This window comes from Mobula hypostoma, chromosome 9 (genome assembly GCF_963921235.1).
Source record: "Mobula hypostoma chromosome 9, sMobHyp1.1, whole genome shotgun sequence".
Classification (NCBI taxonomy): Eukaryota; Metazoa; Chordata; class Chondrichthyes; order Myliobatiformes; family Myliobatidae; genus Mobula; species Mobula hypostoma.
The window spans coordinates 25313439-25319438 of NC_086105.1; positions in this window are offsets into that span (position 1 = coordinate 25313439).

A 6000-nucleotide genomic window follows, 5' to 3' on the forward strand; every position below is an offset into this window, starting at 1 on the left:
TTTAGTTTATTGCTAGCAATCGATTTTAAACTTCCACCACACACTTTTCATACCCACTCTGAAACTCAGATCTTGAAGTAATATTTAATCTGGCTTTAGGTGGGCACATGCCTTCAAATTAAGCAGTTAGTCAGATTTTCAGCATCTTCATTTCTAGTGGTTAGCAATATACCAAAGTTGTGATGGATGCTAATGCAAATTGCTCAAATGATCCACAGAATTGCATACCACAACTCAGTAAGCTATAAACAGACCTGTTTTCTCTAAGTTACTCATAAACACAGTGAATCATAGCTGTGTAAAATGTCCTTCTATTCAATGATATACTCATGATTGCCTAAGCAATTTCTTTACCAAGTCAATATTTTTCTTTCAATTCGATAATTTTATGAGGAGCTTGATAAGTAGCATCTGAGAAAATCATATAAAGCATAATCACACCAATTCCAAGGGCAGCGGAGTTTTGTACCACCTTAAACTTGCGAGGGAGGGAGATCATTAGTAATGTGCTGATATAGTTTATTCTGGAGTTAGCAATAGTATGAATAAGGGTTTCAACAGCACAGCCGAGACAGCTGGAGTTAGGATAAACTGCACCTGTACACATTTCCTTCTCTGTTCCTTTATATTCTCCCCGAAAAATTCAAATTGGTCCTTTTGGTCCTCACAAGCCCTTGTGGCCTCCATTTAAATAACTCAAAATTTGCTTAATGTTGAATCACACTGTTCTTAATTATAGAGTCCAATGTTAGACTAATAACTATGATTTCCTATTGACTCTCTGACTTTTTCTCATCAGAATGCAAGGTACTACCCTTTTTTTCCCAGTTACTAAAATATAACTTCAGTTATGACGAGAGAATAGATAGGCTAAGTTTGTTTTCCTTGAAGCATAGAATGCCGACAAGTGGGGAATGGGAGAGGGCGAAGAGACCCACAGTTGGTGGGTGTAGAAGTTGATTCAGATATGTAAAAGGCGAGAAATCTCGAGGGAATTTGAGGAAGTATATTTTTCACTCAGAGGGTGTTTGGTATCTGGAACACCCTGCCTGACAGGGCATTAAATTAATGAATTCCATATTTCATGCGAATTAGGGTTGCAGGTGGATGCTTCCCTGGTATCAAGGATTCTTGATTACCTGACTGGCAGACCACAGTACGTGTGCTTGCAATACTGTGTGTCCGACAGAGTGATCAGCAGCACTGGGGCTCCACAGGGGACTGTCTTGTCTCCCTTTCTCTTCACCATTTACACCTCGGACTACAACTACTGCACAGAGTCTTGTCATCTTCAGAAGTTTTCGGATGACTCTGCCATAGTTGGATGCATCAGCGAGGGAGATGAGGCTGAGTACAGGGCTACGGTAGGAAACTTTGTCACATGTGTGAGCAGAATTATCTGCAGCTTAATGTGAAAAAGGCTAAGGAGCTGGTGGTAGACCTGAGGAGAACTAAGGTACCGGTGACCCCTGTTTCCATCCAGGCGGTCAGTGTGGATATGGTGGAGGATTACAAATACCTGGGGATATGAATTGACAATAAACTGGACTGGTCAAAGAACACTGAGGCTGTCTACAAGAAGGGCCAGAGCCGTCTCTATTTCCTGAGGAGACTGAGGTCCTTTAACATCTGCCGGACGATGCTGAAGATGCTCTACGAGTCTGTGGTGGCCAGTGCTATCATGTTTGCTGTTGTGTGCTGGGGCAACAGGCTGAGGGTGGCAGACACCAACAGAATCAACAAACTCATTCGTAAGGCCAGTGATGTTGTGGGGATGGAACTGGACTCTCTCACGGTGGTGTCTGAAAAGAGGATGCTGTCTAAGTTGCATGCCATCTTGGTCAATGTCTCCCATCCACTACATAATGTACTGGGTGGGCACAGGAGTACATTCAGCCAGAGACTCATTCCACCGAGCTGCAGCACTGAGCGTCATAGGAAGTCATTCCTGCCTGTGGCCATCAAACTTTACAACTCCTCCCTTGGAGGGTCAGACATCCTGAGCCGATAGGCTGGTCCTGGACTTACTTCATAATTTACTGGCATAATTTACATATTACTATTTAACTATTTATGGTTCTATTACTATTTATTATTTATGGAGCAACTGTAATGAAAACCAATTTCCCCCAGGATTAATAAAGTATGACTATGAATGAACCTGGTATATGCAGGTATCCAGTGTGTACATGACGATTTGATTATGTGTACAGAACACCAAACTGGAGCAGAAGTCTGTGGATTACGGCCATTGAGGAGCAGCCTCAGAACTAGAAGCAAATTGAACTAGTTGGTTCCTTGCCACAGGATCTTTTCAAGCATCTGCAGAAGATCCCGATTATGTCTGCCGATATGCTGCTCACTGCTGTTTCAGAAGTAGTCAGGAACAAACGTAGTGAAGAAATAACTTTGTCTGCTTTGATTCCAATAAGACGTGTAGTTTTGGACACTGGGATTTGCCCAGGTTGTTGTGCACCTTATTATGGTGAAGCTACATTTCTAAGCACAAACAAGAGAAAATCTGCAGTTGCTGGAAATCCAAACACACACACACAAAATGCTGGAGGAACTCGGCAGGCCAGGGGCATCTATGGTAAAGAGTACAGTCGATGTTTTGGGCCGAGACAGTTCATCAGGACTGGAGAAAAAGTGGTTGAGGAGTCAGAGTTAGAAGGTGACTCTTCCATTCTGAGCTGATCCACATGGCCAGATATTCTTAGAGACTTTCTCTGCCCATTGGGCTTTATTCTGGCCTACGCCCTCCTTTCCATCCTTCTCACATTAGTATGTTCATCAACTACAGCAGCTGAGTGAAGGTACAAGAAAACCACACAGGCAACAAGAAAGGCAAAAGAAAATGACGTTGGCTTCCTCAAGGTAAGATTTTGTTGCCTGGATCAGTCCAGGAGTTCTGGAGAACACACCAGAGTGATGTGGTGTATGCTGCATGCTGCAACCAAAGAACACAACCAATGATAGAAGTATATAAACAGACATGAGAAATAGCAATATAGAACAGCAGCAATAAAAAAAAGAACAGGAGGAATAGAAAGTCTGCAGGGATGTTCCTCTCAGCCTCTGGAGTCTCATTTCCAAACCGTGCAGAGCAGACATGACAGGTTATGCAGCACTGGCAGCAGCTGCTACACCTGTGCTACTTATCTCTGCACAATTAAGTATATTGCTTGCACTAAGTGAGAATGTATTCCAATAATATTAGTACATTGAGACCACTTTGTTACAATGGCAAATCAAATGAAAAAGAAAATCATAATATATTCCAGTGAAGTTATACAACCCAATAACCTTGTATATAGGGTTAAACAACCCAGAATTAACACATCGTCTCCTCTGTTGGGCTGTATTCTGATTGCTGGAAATCTGTTCTTTTTTTCCTTTAAATCTGCATGCATGCCCCTGAATTAAAACATAGGTGGGTCAGTTTTCGGCTGGTGCCCGTTCCCAGTTGGAAGAGCAGATTCTGGTTGTTAGCTGTAGGGCATATGCGTGTCCTGCAAGAGAGGCTATAGTGGGAGTGAGGCACATCAACTTGTTCAAACATAGTTCCAGCCTTTGGTTGTGGAGATGACAGTCTAGTCTCTACTCTCTTCACTCCTCCTTGGACCATCTCTTAGCACATATCTGAGAACAACTCTGCTCACAGCGAGTTGTGGTGTGGGGTGTGCCTCTGCCTTTGGAGAAATGAGATAAGATCCAGCAATCCACAGATCCACCCCTGCAGGCCCGAGCTCTGCTAATAATGGAGTGAAACCTGCAGACTTGGATGCTCCTTATCTCCAGCCTTGCTGAATACTTAAAATCGGCAAATAAACATGAGACTCGAGATTGTGTAATTTTATTCAATTGGAAAGAAACAGTGAATATAAAGATTTTTTGGCTGCATGTCTTGGTCAGGGTTGCTCGGTAAAAGTAGGGTGCAAGAGTAAAGTATTCCTTTTCAGAGGATGGAGAAAGTGTCAGAAATACTGAGATGCCACATGAACTTTGCCACTGCCAGCAATGATGCAATGGCATTAGCTACAAGGGAAGCAGATGAGGTAGATTCAGAGAAAACAGAAGTCAATTAATTACAAAACTACAGTCTCGGGGAATTGGTCCTGAAATTCTGTTTATGAGTTATGTCACATGCTAATTCAATGTTTCATTCATGATATTTAGCTCTAACAAATATAAATCCATTTTTATAACTGAATTAAGTTATAATTATGGTGTTTGTCATCCTTGCCAGTCTTCTCTGGATGATGACTGGTGGCTAGTTCTCATCCTAGGCAATCTCTTAGCCGAAGTGACATGTTACAATTAGAATGCAGATCAAGAGAAGATGGTAAAGCAACCCCAGGCTGCTTACTAATTGTCTTGATGCATATTATTTTGCTTGCTATAATGAAGAAGATAATTTGGAGAGAGATCTTACAGAATTAAACATTCTTATTATTGCTGGTGGAGATTTCAAAAAGGCTTATCTCCTTTAATATAAGTGGTTTCGGAAAATATAATTTTAAGACGCCAGTCATACATTGATTACCAGATTTTAGGACATTAGAATAAAAACTACTAACAGTAAACTGAAATTTATAAAAATGTTATTTTTATTAAGACCTGAAAGCTTTTGTAGTAATGACTATATATCCAAGTGCTAAGAAGAGTCATTCTGTTGAAGTTCTAATGTCGAAGATAATTCTTGGATCTGTAATGCAATGAATGGGCTGACTGGAAAGTGTTCTGTTTGCACATTCCTTTTCTGATAGGTTCTGATTTGGTTTGCTGCAGTGGAGCAAAAATAAAATTGATATGGACAGATTTATAATTTTTACTTTTCATAAGTGGATATACTGTTCAAAAAATAGATGTACCTTCAAATTAATTCGTTTATGCTTGAGATATGTCAAATTACCTTTAACAAGCAGTGCTCTGTGTAAACAGCTGCTGTTTTAAATGGTTCTGATATCATTAAGCTGCATTTTGTTCTTTCTGGAGATTTTCACAATCTTATAAATTACTGACAGCATAAAGAGAAATGAATTACAAATAGAAAAGCTGTTGGTTCAGTCAATTATACTTGTTGACCATTAAAACCTTACTGACATTGCGTACACTTACAAATTATTAAAGCATTCTAATAGGCAAGAAAGGGAGTCTATCGATTGTGTTATAGAACATAACTTATTTAAAAGCCAAAGAAGATTTTGGAAATGGAATTAGTTTATTATTGGTGTATATACCAAGATACAGAGAAAACCTTGTCTTGCATGCTGTTCATACAGATCAGTTCAATACAATTAAGGTAATACAGGGTTAAAAAACAGCAGAATAAAGTGTAACAGCTTCAGAGAAAATGCAGCGCAGGTAGTCAAGGTGTAAGGTCATAACAAGACAGATTGTGAGATCAGCAGTCCATCTTTTCATACTAAGAAACAATTCAATAGTCTTATAGCTGTGGGCTAGAGGCTGTCTTTGAGTGTGGTGGTATGTGGTTTTGTGTCTTCTGGAGAGAATGGAGAGAAAAGGAGAGAAGAGAGAATGTCTGGGGTGGGTGGGGTCTTTGATTATGCTGACTGCTTTACTGAGGCGGTGAGAAATATAAATAGAGTCCATAGTGGGGAGGCTGTTTTCTGTCCTGTGCAGAACTAGGCCCACAATTCTTTGCAGTTTCTTGCAATCACGTGCAGAACAGTTGCGATACCAAGGTGTGATGGATCCAGATAGAATGCTTTTTCAAATTTGAGCAAATCTGGTGACCTTTTATTCAATATTTTCATTTCATTTGATTTATTACTGTTCCAATTTTTTTTGAAGTTTTAGATTTGATCAGAAAGTCTTTTTTTTTGGTTGTATCCTCAGAATGGACTGCCCAGTCCCTTTCTTTTCTTTTTTTTTGTATAGTGTAGTGGTATTTTTTCTTCATTTAAAAATTTAATGTTTTTTTTCTCTCCATGAATTGATAAGAGGAGAATTAGCTGTCTTTTTTTTATTATATGC